The sequence below is a fragment of the Drosophila takahashii genome, chromosome 2L (genome assembly GCF_030179915.1).
Source record: "Drosophila takahashii strain IR98-3 E-12201 chromosome 2L, DtakHiC1v2, whole genome shotgun sequence".
NCBI classification, from domain to species: domain Eukaryota; kingdom Metazoa; phylum Arthropoda; class Insecta; order Diptera; family Drosophilidae; genus Drosophila; species Drosophila takahashii.
Window position 1 is genome coordinate 28283552 of NC_091678.1, and position 17436 is coordinate 28300987.

At 33.6% G+C, this 17436-nt stretch overlaps 2 long non-coding RNA genes across 7 annotated transcripts; one reads left to right on the forward strand and one right to left on the reverse strand.

Moving 5' to 3' along the window:
• The first annotated feature begins 3715 nt into the window (after nt 1-3715).
• On the forward strand, nt 3716-5093 carry LOC138913820 (uncharacterized). 3 transcript variants are annotated; one of them, XR_011419674.1, is made up of 4 exons: nt 3716-4065; nt 4121-4195; nt 4250-4825; nt 4880-5093. It is a non-coding gene; the product is annotated as an uncharacterized lncRNA (long non-coding RNA). The 3 variants fall into 3 exon arrangements; XR_011419676.1 differs by having other exon boundaries at nt 3725-4065; nt 4250-4403; nt 4892-5093; XR_011419675.1 differs by having other exon boundaries at nt 3726-4065; nt 4250-4403.
• Nucleotides 5094-5761: 668 nt separating this feature from the next.
• LOC138913732 (uncharacterized) lies at nt 5762-7057 on the reverse strand. Of its 4 annotated transcripts, none has more exons than XR_011419549.1 (5): nt 6800-7057; nt 6670-6744; nt 6456-6615; nt 6305-6339; nt 5762-5978 (listed from the first exon to the last, which is right to left on the reverse strand). It is a non-coding gene; the product is annotated as an uncharacterized lncRNA (long non-coding RNA). The 4 variants fall into 4 exon arrangements; XR_011419548.1 differs by having other exon boundaries at nt 6313-6339; nt 6800-7056; XR_011419547.1 differs by lacking the exon at nt 6305-6339 and having other exon boundaries at nt 6800-7053.
• Nucleotides 7058-17436: the final 10379 nt, after the last annotated feature.

Sequence of the window (17436 nt, forward strand, 5' to 3'; positions counted from 1 at the left end):
TCTACATTTTGCATTACAATTTCGGAAAAGTATATGGAATTCGTAATGGAGACCCGAAGGTGATTCGGCCCTAGCATACTTTTCCCATTACTAGTAATGCAAATTGTCTCCCGACCACATTACAAGGCGGCCATGCCTATGGCAAAGTAATCCATGTTGTAATCCATTGTTTCTCTATTACGAGAGGAGAAGTAATGCATTCGTAATCCATTTTGTAATGGCAATTTTCGCCGCTGGGTATAGTAATACTATACTATAGTAATACTATACTATAGTAATAATAAAAACGGTAAACAAAATAGTAAGAGTTTTTCTCTGCGTTCGCAAAGCTAACAAAAATTATATATTTAGGCTACCAGAACGGTGGAGTTACGGTGGGAATAAGGTGAGGTTAGTGCGGGGTTAAGTTGCGATTAAGGAGGTATTAGATAGATTAGGGTAAAAGTAATGTAAAGAAGGTTTAAAGGTGATGTAAAGGTGAAGGTAAGAAAAGTAAGGTTCGTTTGGGCCAAGGTGACAAACAAGTTTAAATAAGAAAAAGTGAAGTTAAAGTTAGTAAGTATAGTAAGGAAACATTTTTTTCAAGTGAGACTAAAGTTAGGTTAGCTAAGAAGAGAAAAAACTGGTGTTATGGTGGGTTAAAACGAGGAAATAGTGAAAACAGCATTAGGGTGCTAAAAAAGTATGCAAAGGGTGAGAATAAAATACGTGGGGTTAAGGTGAGGTAATATTAGGGTTAATGCGGTGTTAAGGTAAGGTATGTTATGGCTAGAAGGATATGGATAGAATGTTAGTGCGCTTTAGATGGGTTTACTGTTTAGCTAAGGTTAGGCGGGATTTTACTCGGATATTAATTTGAATTTGGAAATATGAAAAAATCAGCAATAAATGCTTTGCTTATAGTAGCGGACAACGTCGCTTCGGGTATTGCTAGTAAATGATAAAATGATAAATGATTTTAAATTTAGAAAATTCTCAAGTATTAAAACGAAGGTAAACAATTATCACAAGCAAGCGCAATGTAAAGAACAAAATCAAATAAATGTGGAAAATTTAAAGAACAAATTTGAAAATCGTCTTTAAAAAGATTGAAATCTAAATTGAAAGAATTCGGAAAACAAAAAACACAACAAGAAAGGAAGCTACCTTCGGCCAGCCGAAGCTTATATACCCTTGTAGATAAAGTAATGCTTACTTGGTGCAGTTCCAGGAATTCCAATTTTGTTTTTAAGTAGCCAAGAATCAAACCGCCTACTTCCTACAAAGTTACAATGAATTTTCTTATATTTGTTCGAATTTTCCTATGGGAGCCTTAAGATATAGTGGTCCGATCCGGCTCGCTCCGACATATGTACTACCTGCAATAGAAAGAAGACTTTCGGGAAAGTTTCATCGCGATAGCTTTAAAACTGAGAGACTAGTTCGCATAGAAACGGACAGACAGACAGACAGACGGACATGGCTAGATAGACTCGGATATTGGTGCTGATCAAGAATATATATACTTTATGTGGTCGGAAACGTCTCCTTCACTGCGTTGCAAACATCTGACTGAAATTATAATACCCTCTACAAGGGTATAATGACAGGGAATATCTCAGAATTTTGCGCAACGCCACTTCACTCTTATTTCTTGTGGAACAAAACAAAAATATTCACAACACTGATCACACTTATGCACCAACACTTATGAAACAGCACGAAATTCTGGTATCAAAACAATTTTAAATTTATAAAATCACTAATCAAACTTGAAAATTTTGCAAGTCTTAAAAAAGACTCTTAACAAAATTAACAAGGATGCACAAACACAAAACGCAGAATTTCGTACAATGCCACTTCGCTTTAATTCTCGATTTACAATAGTTCTGGTACACTGCAAGCGTTTTCAAATGCTTTTTGGGTGCTTTTTTGGGTGTCCTTTTTTATACCTTTTATGAGATTCGAGGAGGAAAGCGATTTCCAAATCGAGACAAGTGTTTCAGGTTTAAAATTGAAGCAGGTTTCGGTATATACCTGTTACGTAAAACCCCTAAAAAGTATCCTAAAAAATCGTAACCATTTCTCACAGGTAACGACATTGCAAACCCCAAAAACAGACTAGCCATTCAGGTTTAAAAATATTTCCAATAGTTAACTAACTGCCTGCTAAAATTCTCCATTCTTTAATCTTAAGGTGAGAAAAGGTGTCCAATAATTGACTGCTGGTGGTGTGCAATCTAATTGACTATTTTTAAAAGATGTTCAAAAATGTCAAACCAATTTTTTTTATTAATAAAAACTGAATATATATCCTCCAAAGTTTTGACTTTTTCAAAATTCTGAAAGGTGGACACAAGTGGACACACTGAAAAAATATCTGTCCACCAAAAAAAATTTCGAGTTTAATTTGTTCAAAATTTAGTAAAAACTAAAAAATCGTGGTAAATCTTCCACAATTTTTGACTTTTTCAAAATTTTGAAAGGTTGACACAAGTGCACACATCGAGAATATATCAGTCCACCAAAAAAATTTTTGAAAAATTCGAGTTTATTTTTTTTGAAATTTAGTTAAAACTGAAAAGGGGTACATCTTCCAAAGTTTTGGACTGGACGTGGACAAAAAAACTAAAGGGTGGACAGAAGTGGACACATGATGGACAAACGATTCCCGTATTCAAATTTCAAAAATTTCATTTTACCCAACCCAGCTTCTCTGAGCTGGTGTTAGCACTTGTAATCTGTAAGTGCAGGCCACTTGAGCCTAGTCGAAAATAATCACTTGAGATGTTTCTCACACTGCACCAAGGGTTCCTGTGCAAGGGTCAAATGATTATTCTCCCGCTCAGGCAGACACGGCCTTTGCGTAGGTCACAGATAAGATCAGAATAAGAATTTCATGTTAGTTTCCTAAGCAGGGACTTTGAAAATAAATACTCAGTTTTAATACAGAACTCAACTGAAAAGGTTGTTTTATTTAATTCATCCCTTTCAGGCACTCTTTCAAGGTCAAAAATCAATTTTTTTTTCATATTTATACCCGTTACTCGTAGAGTAAAAGGGTATATTGTATTCGTGCAAAATTATGTAACAGCTAGAAGGAAGCGTTTCCGACCCCATAAAGTATATGGGCACTTCCACCAAAAGGTCCACCAAGCCAAAAAACTTGAAACTTGAAAAAACCCTGCATGAAACGGAATCAGTTTTGGACTATTAAAATACTAGTTGGGTCAAGAAGGTTAACTAGTTTAAGTTATGTCCATTTCCTTGTAACGAAGTGGTCCATTTTTCATATGCTTGTCGTCGGAAACAACTAGTCAATTTGCTACTAGTTTTGCACTAGTGTCTGTTAACCAATTTATGCCCTGTAGTTCTCAAGGGGGCCGGTGGCACTTTCGGGGTAGAAAAGGGATCGACCACCCAGTGGTCCCTTAAGGGTCAATAGGTGGCGTGTGTATTTTTTACAAGAGCAAAAGAGTTATCGGAGAGTGAACACTTCTATGTGAACACTTCTATATGAGTTAAAAAAAATTTTAAAATGAAATTTTTGACAAGTTTATAATGATTTTAATAACGAATACAACTTTATTTTGTTTATATAAAAAAACAAATTTAAAAAAGTTAAAATAATAAAATAAAAACTTAACTTAGAAAACTTAATAATGAGATAAAATAAAATAATAAATGATAGAATTTTATTTCTTTTTATATTATTTATATTTAATAATGAGCAATTTAGCTGCAGCAATATTTTTAACAATAGCGGTGGTTCAGTAGCAAAACGTTTTCTTTCCTTCCATAACAAGCGGATTTTATTGGTGCTTAGATATATAAAATAAATATATAAGTACCTAATTTTATATACATAGAACTAAACAAAAATAATATTAGCGAATGTTTTTATTGCCATCGATTATACGATATCGGTAGTCGCAATATTAATCGTAACGGATTGCCATAACTACCCAACCCCGCTACCATCACTAACCCAACGTTTGCGCCAAATTTTGTAAACATTGTATTTGATTTGTCTTATTGTACATTTAAAGTGTTATATTTTGTTGTGATCTGAGGTGTCGTCAACAGGTGAGTAACACCATGAGTTGTGCAAGTGAAATACCTAATAATGTGTGATATTTAGCCATGAACAGCAACAGGCACATTCGTCGATTTGTTAAAGAGGAGAAGGAGAAATAGTGGTGCAAAGGACTCCTACGTAAGTCTTTTTTCTTTGATATAAATATTTTAGTGAAATTTTCTTCCTTTTTAGATTAAAGCCATGAGATCGTTGTTGCTGCCAGAAGGGGGTTTAAAAAACTTGCGGAGGGTTCTCACGGATGAGTTTGTTGTGGGATTTAATGTTAAAGGCCTTTCTGGAAAAAAAGCCGTAAACTCCTTTACACATTTCTATGGTGCACTTCACGGTAGGTTATTTTTATAACTGTATTTTTTATAATACACTTAGTTTCTTGATTCAATTTCAATCTATTTACTTAGAATGCCATCTGTCTTTAATCCTATTTCTTTCTGTCTTTTTCTGCTTTTCACTTTTAAAACATGGTTTGATGTAAACAGGCTTGTATAACAAAATCTTAAAATATATATTTAAACCCATGCAGAGGGAATTATAATTTAGTCCAGAAGTTTGTTACGCAGTAAAGGAGACCTTTTCAAACCTATAAAGTAAATCCATTTAACCATGTCCGTCTGTCTGTCGGTTCAAGTTTCAAAAGCGTGAAATAAGTCTACATTTAACTGTTGGTTATTCTTATTTTATATTTATGCTTTTCTAGTCACAATTTTATTCCTGAAAGCTGCAAGGGTATTAAAACTTTGGCTTGCCAAAGTTAGTTTCTGTTCTCATTTTATTTTAAAACACTAAAATCTTATTTCTTTTTAGATATGGTTTCAGAATCTGGTAATGCAGAAATATTGATTCCCAAGGCAATTCAATTGCAAAAGAAACGATTTTTTAAAAATAAATCCAAATCAAATAATAACAACAATGAGGAACTCAACAAAAACGTGTCAGCAGAGGAATTTGTTCAATAAATATAAATTAAAAAAATAGAAAAATTGTCTACTTATAATACAATAAATTAATTTAACAAAAAGTATTTTTTCTTGGGAAGTTTCATAGCATTCAGCTTTTTCGGTATTGAAAACACCAACCCCATTTCATACCCCTTTTCGCCACAAAAGGGACCGATAGGTGGTCCCATTTAATACCCCTTTTCGCCACAAAAGGGACCGATAGGTGGTCCGATAGATGGTCCGATAGGTGGCCCCTTTTGTGGCGAAAAGGGGTATAATATGGGACCACCTATCGGTCCCTTTTGTGGCGAAAGGTAATGCAGAACTTCGCCATATGACCACCGCCTAAGACATGCCGTGCCCTGTAGTTCGCCGGGACTGGTCCCGAACTAGCGAAATCGCCATACACCGGGGGCTTGGGACTAACTCCCGTTCATACCACCCGCAATGTAAATTTCTATCCACTTTTACCACGGCATGTCCTAGGCGGTGGTCATATGGCGAAGTTCTGCATTACCTTTCGCCACAAAAGGGACCGATAGGTGGTCCCATATTATACCCCTTTTCGCCACAAAAGGGGCCACCTATCGGACCATCTATCGGACCACCTATCGGTCCCTTTTGTGGCGAAAAGGGGTATTAAATGGGATCACCTATCGGTCCCTTTTGTGGCGAAAAGGGATATGAAATGGGGTTGGTGTTTTCAATACCAAAAAAGCTGAATGCTATGAAACTTCCCAAGAAAAAATACTTTTTGTTAAATTAATTTATTGTATTATAAGTAGACAATTTTTCTATTTTTTTAATTTATATTTATTGAACAAATTCCTCTGCTGACACGTTTTTGTTGAGTGCCTCATTGTTGTTATTATTTGATTTGGATTTATTTTTAAAAAATCGTTTCTTTTGCAATTGAATTGCCTTGGGAATCAATATTTCTGCATTACCAGATTCTGAAACAATATCTAAAAAAAAAATAAGATTTTAGTGTTTTAAAATAAAATGAGAACAGAAACTAACTTCGGCAAGCCAAAGTTTTAATACCCTTGCAGCTTTCAGGAATAAAATTGTGACTAGAAAAGCATAAATATAAAATAAGAATAACCAACAGTTAAATGTAGACTTATTTCACGCTTTTGAAACTTGAACCGACAGACAGACGGACATGGTTAAATGGATTTACTTTATAGGTTTGAAAAGGTCTCCTTTACTGCGTAACAAACTTCTGGACTAAATTATAATTCCCTCTGCATGGGTTTAAATATATATTTTTAGATTTTGTTATACAAGCCTCTTTACATCAAACCATGTTTTAAAAGTGAAAAGCTGAAAAAGACAGAAAGAAATAGGATTAAAGACAGATGGCATTCTAAGTAAATAGATTGAAATTGAATCAAGAAACTAAGTGTATTATAAAAAATACAGTTATAAAAATAACATACCGTGAAGTGCACCATAGAAATGTGTAAAGGAGTTTACGGCTTTTTTTTCCAGAAAGGCCAAAGGCCAACATTAAATCCCACAACAAACTCATCCGTGAGAACCCTCCCCAAGTTTTTTTAAGCCCCCTTCTGGCAGCAACAACGATCTCATGGCTTTAATCTAAAAAGAAAGAAAATTTCACTAAAATATTTATATCAAAGAAAAAAGACTTACGTAGGAGTCCTTTGCACCACTATTTCTCCTTCTCCTCTTTAACAAATCGACGAATGTGCCTGTTGCTGTTCATGGCTAAATATCACACATTATTAGGTATTTCACTTGCACAACTCATGGTGTTACTCACCTGTTGACGACACTTCAGATCACAACAAAATATAACACTTTAAATGTACAATAAGACAAATTAAATACAATGTTTACAAAATTTGGCGCAAACGTTGGGTTAGTGATGGTAGCGGGGTTGGGTAGTTATGGCAATCCGTTACGATTAATATTGCGACTACCGATATCGTATAATCGATGGCAATAAAAACATTCGCTAATATTATTTTTGTTTAGTTCTATGTATATAAAATTAGGTACTTATATATTTATTTTATATATCTAAGCACCAATAAAATCCGCTTGTTATGGAAGGAAAGAAAACGTTTTGCTTCTGAACCACCGCTATTGTTAAAAATATTGCTGCAGCTAAATTGCTCATTATTAAATATAAATAATATAAAAAGAAATAAAATTCTATCATTTATTATTTTATTTTATCTCATTATTAAGTTTTTATTTTATTATTTTAACTTTTTTTTAATTTGTTTTTTATATAAACAAAATAAAGTTGTATTCGTTATTAAAATCATTATATACTTGTCAAAAATTTCATTTTACAATTTTTTTAACTCATATAGAAGTGTTCACATAGAAGTGTTCACTCTTCGATAACTCTTTTGCTCTTGTAAAAAATACACACGCCACCTATTGACCCTTAAGGGACCACTGGGTGGTCGATCCCTTTTCTACCCCGAAAGTGCCACCGGCCCCCTTGAGAACTACAGGGTGGTAAAAGTGGATAGAAATTTACATTGCGGGTGGTATGAACGGGAGTTAGTCCCAAGCCCCCGGTGTATGGCGATTTCGCTAGTTCGGGACCAGTCCCGGCGAACTACAGGGTGGTTACAGCTGTTAAACTACACTAAAAAAAATATTTTCACGAAAAAACTAAAAATTAATCTCTAAACCATCAAGTGATTGGATTTCACTAGTACTTGACGATGCCTAACTTGACGCTCTCCTAATTTAGTATCCAATTAATAGGCGCGGTCCTTAGAGAATTTCTGATAATTATTATGTAATCAAATACAGTAAATGATAATTAAATGGAATTAAAACAAACTTACTTTTTTTGAGGCAAGTCGCCCTCTCTAGGACTTCAACCCGGGACCTTTGGATTTGTAGACACACTAACTGATTGAGCCATACACGCATCAAATTTTGTAATGCAAAGGTTTATGAATTTTAGTGTGAAATAATTTATAAACAGTGATTTTTCACATATTAATTGCCTCGGACAGATTAAACAAAGTTTCAAATAAAACTAAAGCATCACCTAGCAAACAAAAAAAAATGTACAAAGACTGGGGATTGAACCGAGGACCTCGAGTGTTTGATTTGTTTAGTGCTAGATTTCCCAAGACATTTACACTCTAGGCTATATTTTTTGATCATATGTGTTTCATTTGCAACTAGTTAAATTCCAGTTGCCTTTTAACTAGACCCTAACATGTATTTGTTCTACCAGTTAAATATTTTTAAGGTTTTTTTTTGTCAGAAAGGTACTAGTCCGAGACAAGTTTCTTTTTTACTAGTTTTGTATTAATTTTTTTTTAATTTTTTCGACTAGCACAAATTTTTTAGACCCTGTGTAGTCCAAATGCATTCAGACAAATTCCGGTTGCTTTATCACTATGGACGGCAGTCCATGTAGTGACGAAGCGCACCAGGAGAGTGTGCGAAGGCGACTACTATTATATAGCCGCAAAATTGAAAATCTGCTGTGATAGTCCGATCGTAATGAGTAATACACCAATCGAAAGGTATTGCAAAAACTTAAAGGATTGCATACCAATACTTTATATTCGTTGTATAACTAGTTGTTTTTCAGACTAGTTCGCATTTTTCCTGCAGGGATGCTTCCCTGAACGGAATCAGTTTTGGACTATTAAAATACTAGTTGGGTCAAGATGGTTAACTAGTTCAAGTTATGTCCATTTCCTTGTAACGAAGTGGTCCATTTTTCATATGCTTGTCGTCGGAAACAACTACACCCAAAAAAAAACCCGAAAGTTTACATTTAATGAGCGTTGTATTAAAAGTATACTACAGCTAGTATCAAACTGTCAGTATTAATTCAAAACTAAATAATGTAAGGAGCAGACTCAATAGTGTTAAGTTAAGACTAAATAGTGTTAAGTATATGTCCTGAGTTTAATTTCTATACCGAAGTTTTCGGTTTTCGTTCCTGGTGTGAAGCCAGGATGCTCTGGTTTGGAACCTGGACATTTCGAACAGAAAAAGTGTTACCGCTTTTTAATGTTATTCGACGCGTTAGTATTTTAATGGTTTGACATTAGTGTATTTTGTAAACGACGCTGCGGTCTGTTTAAGGTTTGTTTGTGAAAATTTCTTGTGAACAATTTTAATATTTACTTATTTCGGACTTATTTGAAATGTAAGTATATTTAAATTGTGTCTTAGTGTATAACTAATGAGTAAATTCTTCCCTTTTAAGGAAACCACCTTGAAATCCGCTCCAGATGCTGGGAAACTAAGGATCTTGCAATTGGCTTGGTTTTTTCTAACCGTGGCCAGCGCAAACTCGACCAAACTTTAAATTAAAAATTACCTTCACGAATTTATAAAAATGTTAAAAATATTTTTAATAATATATGAAAAGTAAAAAACAACATATTTTGAATTTTGTCTCTTTAATACGGGGTATAATATTTATACTAAATAGTATACAAAATAAACTAGCAGCCTAAATTTCAGTACACTGAGTGAGTATAAACTGTATACTCGATAGTTTAAACTTGACAACTTCGAAAGTTTCATTTTTATACTTTCGAAGTCCATTAGTTTAATACTCAGAGTATCGAGAAATTTTTGAAACTCAATAGTTTACTTTTAATGTAGAAATAGTTTAGTTTCTATGATCATTTTTTTTTGGGTGTAGTCAATTTGCTACTAGTTTTGCACTAGTGTCTGTTAACCAATTTATGGTTACAGCTGTTAAACTACACTAAAAAAAATATTTTCACGAAAAAACTAAAAATTAATCTCTAAACCATCAAGTGATTGGATTTCACTAGTACTTGACGATGCCTAACTTGACGCTCTCCTAATTTAGTATCCAATTAATAGGCGCGGTCCTTAGAGAATTTCTGATAATTATTATGTAATCAAATACAGTAAATGATAATTAAATGGAATTAAAACAAACTTACTTTTTTTGAGGCAAGTCGCCCTCTCTAGGACTTGAACCCGGGACCTTTGGATTTGTAGACACACTAACTGATTGAGCCACACACGCATCACATTTTGTATACCCTAACAAGGTTTATGAATTTTAGTGTGACATAATTAAAAAACAGTGATTTTTTACATATATATTGCTTCGGACAGATTAAACAAAGTTTAAAATAAAATTAAAGCATCACCTAGCAAACAAAAAACAAAAAAAAATGTACAGAGACTAGGGATTGAACCGGGGACCTCGAGTGTTTGATTTGTTTATTGTTAAATTTTCCAAGACATTTACACTCTAGGCTATATTTTTGGGTCATATGTGTTTCATTTGCAACTAGTTAAATTCCAGTTGCCTTTTAACTAGACCCTAACATGTATTTGTTCTACCAGTTAAATATTTTTAAGGTTTTTTTTGTCAGAAAGGTACTAGTCCGAGACAAGTTTCTTTTTTACTAGTTTGGTATTAATAATTTTTTCGACTAGCACAAATTTTCTAGACCCTGTGTAGTCCAAATGCATTCAGACAAATTCCGGTTGCTTTATATTAGTCGTATAACTAGTTGTTTTTCAGACTAGTTCGCATTTTTCCTGCAGGGATCTTTCCACATGATTTTGCTGCCATATTAGTTTCTAATTAGTTGGATCCTGAGCTAAACTAAAAATTTCGAGTATAGTTTGATTATTTTTATGACAAACTCCAATAACATACACAAAAGTTAGTTTTTGGCTATTTTTTGTTATTTTTTGGACCTGTCTTCTGTTGTTAATTTATCCTATAGGAATGCTAATATGTGACATTTTTCTGTACTTAAGTTAAAAGCAAATCATCCAGCAATTGAGAGATAGAGGTAAAGAAATCCGCTTTACAAAACAGTCGGAAAAAATGTCCTGAGCGACATGTCCCGAGCGAATGTGGTTGAAACTGCATAAAAAAAAAACGGCAAAGAATTTTTGAGTAAAACCAAAAGCATTTCCCAGCGACATGTTTGAAAAACATTCTAAAAAAATTGCATTCAAATATTCCATCAGAATTCGCTAATTTCTGGTGTTGTATGAACTTCCCCGAAATCCACTTATATTTTTGTAACGAGCGATTACGGCAGTTTTTTACCGATATCTTAAAAACTAAAAGTTGTACAAAATCAAGATTTTTACAAAAAATAGAGCTTGGGAAGAGTAAAAAGAAAATCTATTATGAAAATAGTAACTGATATGTATTCGCTTCGTCAATACCTATCGATTGGCCAAGTAAAAAATGTCCACGCCCACTCTAACGCCCACAAACCCAATAAACGCTTAAACCTGGCCAGCGCCTACATTTTTTCTATTTTTTTACCGTTTTTTCGAACAGATCTAAAGCCCAAAAACCTTAAAAAAGAATAGATTAAAAATGACACTTAAATACCTACCCTCGCCTTTAACACAATTTAAAACCAATTTTTTTAAAAAGTTTTGTAGGTACGTTTTAGCTGGTACAATTTCCAGATTATGAACGTTGTGCGAATACGACCTTTTCTTAAATTGGAATGTTATTTGTGCACGCATATATTTAATTTTATGTTTTTAAAGTACATATGGGCACTTCCATATTGTCGCTCGGGACGTTTGCACACCTTTAAAGTTGAAAAAAAATGGATTTTGATTTTAATAATGGTTTTGTTTTTACTCAAAAATTGTTTGCCGTTTTTTTGGTATGCAGTTTCAAACACATTCGCTCGGGACATGTCGCTCGGGACATTTTTTCCGACTGTTTTGTAAAGTGGATTTCTTTACCTCTATGAATGAATGAATGAAGCATTCAGTACAAAAAAATGTCACATATTAGCATTCCTAATGGATAAAAACAACTGAAGACAGGTCCAAAAAATAACAAAAAAATTGCCTAAAACTGATTTTTGTGTATATTGGTAGCGTTTGTCATAAATGTAATCAAACTATACTCCAAATTTTTAGTTAAGCTCAAGATCAAACTATTTAGAAACTAATATCGGGGCAAAATCATGTGGAAATCTGTTTTTTTTAAGTTTCAAGGTTTTTTGCTGGGTGGACCTTTTGCTGGAAGTACCCATATGTTCGTATGAATGTGTGTATACGCATATCTTAATAGTTTTTCTAATTTCTTTACAGTTTTAGAGTAGAGCCCTGAATATTTTACGGAATACATAGCTTCACACTATGACTGAGAATTGCATCTATTAAATTATTCGTTCTGGTGTCTAAATAGTAAAATTTTGATCAGGTTTTTCCAAACCAGAAAAAAAAACATTTGCCGCCTCTCTTTTGCATCAAATGACTCTCTCTCTGCTCTCTCGCTCTGCTTCTGCTCACATTGTTTTTGTGAGAGAGAGAAGCATACAAAAAACAAAAACAACGTGCTGCCAAAAAGGCCCCATGAACCCCCGCAATCTTACAAAAAAAATCTTTTAAAATCAACCGTGGGTCCAAAAAAAAAAAATTTCTTTCTGATTGTATGGCATAGCTCCGCGCTTTAAACTAAAAACGCATCCGATCGCATAATCGGTGCGGAAAAAAAAATTTAGTACCCCCAACCGGAAGTCGGCTCATCTTCTGGGCTTTCAAAGATTTTCACAAATAAAGCTTAAAATAAAAATTTCAACTTGTTTGGTAGAAAACTGTGGAAATGGTTGATGTTTTAGTCCCGCAATTTCGCATTTTTTAAGAGTCCTGGGAGTCCTTAGGAGCCGAATTTTAAAAAATCCTTTCTTAGTGCACACCTCTTCTAACACACGATTCAGACCCAATTTTTTTCAGAATTTTAGGTCTTATGGTTTGGCTTGGGGGAACATGACGCAATTCGACATCTACTCTTTTATAGTAATGCTCGATAGTTAAGTTAAACCCATTTTCTTATTTATTTTTTATCATAAAATTTCGCCCAGTGAAAATCGAGGTAGCTATGACGAATCACATTGGAATCTTTGCGGCTCACTGCATATGATTTCTGCCGCACCCTTGAGCACATTCTGCTATCAACTCTGGGACCCGCCGTTGTCTAAAGTTGAAATTATTTCCCAGAAACCAGCTTAATATGCATTTGTTAAATGACAAAATGTTAGTAAATATAAGCACGCACCATTTCAACAAATTATTATATTTAGCACATAGTCCAAACCTGTAATAACCATGTTTTTGAATTGTTTTATTTACTTATTGTACAACCCTAGTCAAAAGTATTTTCACAGATTTGAATGTTAACTGTACTCATATTTTGAACTTATAATATAAACATTTTGGCACCTATGGAAAGAGCACTTTAATTCCGTTTAAAATGTTCTTAACCCATTAAGCTCCCTTTGAAAAGTAAGAATTTTAGACAATTTTTTTTAAGGCAAATTTTAAACTTTTTTCCTGGGGCTTAAAACAAAAATGTTTTGATACAAAGTTGTTCCCCAATCAATATTAATGATTACTGCAAAAAAAATTTTTTTTAAATATTTTTCCTTATTTTTTATGATTATTTGAAAATAGCTAAAAATGACAATTTTAGCCACTTTTTCTTCCTTTTCATACAAAATTTTACTGAGATGTCTCCATTCAAAAAATCAAAAAAAAATACAAGGAAAAATATTTTTAAATTTTTATTTTGCAGTTATTATTAATTTGTACTACGACTTTTGGAAAAACCCGCTACTTTAGCGGAAAAAAGCTAAAAATAGCTATTTTCGTTAGTTTGTAAGTTTTACACTACTTAAGACATGTGCTATACCTCGTCAGGGACCGTAATGATTATAAGTTTTATCCAAAAACTCAATCTTTAATGATTATTTTTCGAGTTTAATTATTAATCCAAAAATAATCGTTATTTTTTGAGTTTTTTGTAAAACTCTAAAACTAATGATTATTTTTTGAGTTTTATTTCAACTCTAGAAATAATGATTATTTTTTGAGTATTATTTTCCGCTTGACAAATAACGCTTACTTTTTGGTTTTTATTTTCTGATTGAAAAATAAAACTTATTCCTTGAGTTTTATTTTTTGATCAGAAAATAAAACTCGAAGTCCAATTTCTTTGAATTTAAGAGGTTTGGCTTTAAAAGCGGTTAGCAAATGTACTAAGTAGACCACGGCCAACACATTAAGGGCACTTTTAATTTTATACAATAACCGGAAACCGCCAAAAACCAAGAAAAAATTCTCTGCCTAAAACTTACATATAATGAAGCCAAATCAGGTGTTATGTGTTCGAAAAGCAGAAAGGTGGCCAACTTTAAGAATGACTGACCCAGGGTGGTAAGATTATAGACGTCATCTACTTTTGAAAATATAATTAATAATTTAATAATTTTAGGATTTATTTTTAAGGCAGAAATAAATTCCAGAAAACATAGTCAAAAAACTTAAAAACATACAGCTGCGGTCAAAATAGGGTAATAGTCTAGAAGAGCGGCCTGAGCACCAAAAACCGCGAAAAAATTACCCTCGATGGACCGCGATTTCTTAGGAATTTACGTGCAGAAGATTATTTGCGGAAATGCATTGTTCTCTTGTAATTGCATTTCAAAGTTGCGTGTTTTGCTATAAAAACAAAGTAGGATTTTCTAGGATTTTGAGGTGTGTTGTGTCATTTTGCTATAAAAAACATGGGCTTTCCGTTTGTTGTCAAAATAATAAGCGTTCGAAAAAATTCGACAAAAATGTGAAATTGTTTTTATAGCAGGCCAGACCCCACAACCGCGAATTAATATCCTCGATGGACCGTGATTCCTTAAGAGCTTGGGCGACCATGGATGACCAACATATACATTTTTAAGATGTGTCTTAAGAAATCGCAATCCGAGGAGGATCAACCTTAGTCTTTATCAGTACCTCCTTATACTTGTAACTTATTTGTAATAGTAAATAAAATGCTATATAAAACTATGGTTAATGATTGGACAGTAAATATTTATTTATAAAAAATGCTGGTTAGTGGTACAGATTAAGCCTATTCTTTTTCACTGAGTGATTAACGGTCATGTGAGAGTAGTTCGCATCCTTTAAACCATTGTATGACTTCCAGCAGTCGGATATAATTCTGGTTCCATTGGCGATGTTGGCCTCTATAATTGGAAGGAGCGTTTCCTGGCTACGGTCCTCCACAGGCACCAAAAAAAAGTCACCGGTTTCTCTGCAAATTCGTCCGAAAACCCACTGGCCATCCACCACGCTACCGCAATTATACTTGCGCCGGCCAATTTTGGTTTCGTCAATTTCGACGGTTAAACCGTCTCCACCTATTATTTGTTTTGCGTTCTTCTTCGTCCAGCTAAGATAAATTTCCCGAAGAAAATTACTCCAATCAACCACCGTCTGTTGGGACCAGCCTAGTTCTTCCCGAAGGAATGAGATTGTTGAACCCTTCATCTCCCAAGCCACAAAATTACAGGCCTGTTCAATGCCAACGTGGGACTTGCTGAAGAATGTCCGTTTGATGGCGGATTCCTTACAAATATAATTTAAAGCAATATTTTTTTTAAATTAAACAATTGTTACCTTAAAGGAGCATTGAACTTTTCTTAATTTTCGTTTCTGTTGATGATTACTTATCATCCTGCGGCACCTCCAAAATGGCGTACTAATCGGTCTCTTCGCATTGAAAGACAATGTTGCGGGCTTACTGCAGTTGGGACAGTCCTTGCTCTTTAGAACAACTCCATGTCTCTGCAGAAATGCAAACACTTCTTCTTCGTCCATGGCAAGAAAGTCTTTATAAGAAATAGTGCACCCGTTGCAGGAATCCATAGTAAACAAAAATCAAAAGTGCCATTTCTGATTAAGCAACAAAAGCCTACTTGTTTTTTATAGCAAACCCATAAATTCCTAGAAAATGCTACATTGTTTTTATAGCAAAATGACACAAAACACCTCAAAATCCTACTTTGTTTTTATAGCAAAACACGCAACTTTGAAATGCAATTACAAGAGAACCTTGCATTTCCGCAAATAATCTTCTGCACGTAAATTCCTAAGAAATCGCGGTCCATCGAGGGTAATTTTTTCGCGGTTTTTGGTGCTCAGGCCGCTCTTCTAGACTATTACCCAAAATAGTAGTAGTGTTGCCGCCCTGTGTTTTTAAAAGTTTGATGTTGTAACTTTTTTTTATCCAATTAGTCTAATAGTAAAATTATAATCAATACAATATTACCAGGAAAAAATCAATTACAACAACAAACTTTTAAATAACCAGGGCGGCAACACTACTACTATTTTGACCGCAGCTGTATACTGTTATGTTTTTTGACTATGTTTTCTAGAATTTGTTTCAGCCTTAAAAAAATTATTCTAAGTATATAGTTCGAAAGATAAAGAGTGTATCTTTTAAAAAACTTATACATCGAATCAAACTATGCATCCGTTTGCCTCTGAGATTTCTGGAAAGTTGGCCAATTTCAGCATTTTTCGAACTTTGAGGTCCTTTTGCTAAGAATCCTTGCGTCGGGGAACTTTTCGGAAAACGCAGTTTAGGTAAATTTAAAAAACACTAAAAATGCTGCACAGTGTAATCGATGTTGAAAAAAAGATGATCTTTTACAGAATTTGCGCTTTTTATATCATATAATAAAGCGTCTTTGGTGACGCCATTTTACTAAATGGCCATCATCTATTTAAAAATTTGCGATTTTTTGTTTATGTTTGTGTTCCTCTCTGGATTTAAGAGTTTATCGGCAACACCTAAGATTCTTTATCATATAAGAATACAAACCGCGAATTCTTTAGAAACATTTAAGAACAGTGAATCACCTTAGCTTCTTTTTGTGTGTTGGCATTAGGAAGAATATTAGATTTCTTTAAGTAACTATGTTTAGATGCCTTGCATGGTCTGAGGTGTCACTACCGACCGCTAGGATCGCTCTTAGATGCCCATTTTAATTTGGCACACGACTGCAGCGTTACTTAATGTTTTGCTCTACTTGCTTAAGACGAGTACTTTGTCTTTGTTTTTGGCGGTTCCCGGTAATTGTACAAACTTAAAAATATCCTTAATTTGTTGGCCGTGGTCTACTTAGTATATTTGCTAACCACTTTCACAGCCTAACCTCTTGAATTCAAAGAAATTAGACGTCGAGTTTTATTTTCTGATCAAAAAATAAAACTCAAGGAATAAGTTTTATTTTTCAATCAGAAAATAAAAATCAAAAAGTAAGCGTTATTTGTCAAGCGGAAAATAATTCTCAAAAAATAATCATTATTTCTAGAGCTGAAATAAAACTCAAAAAAAATCATTACTTTTAGAGTTTTATAAAAACTCAAAAAATAACGATTATCCTTCGAGTTTTAAATAAAAATTGGAAAAATAAAAATTAAACCGGATATTGAAACTATGGTGCTTAAAAAGTGTACTGGTATAGTTCTTTTTTTTCTAGAATTGTTCTTTGACCATGATTTTTTTATTAAAAAAAAAATTAATAATGATTATTTACGGTCCCTGTACCTCGTTTAAAAGGTATTTTGAAATACTTC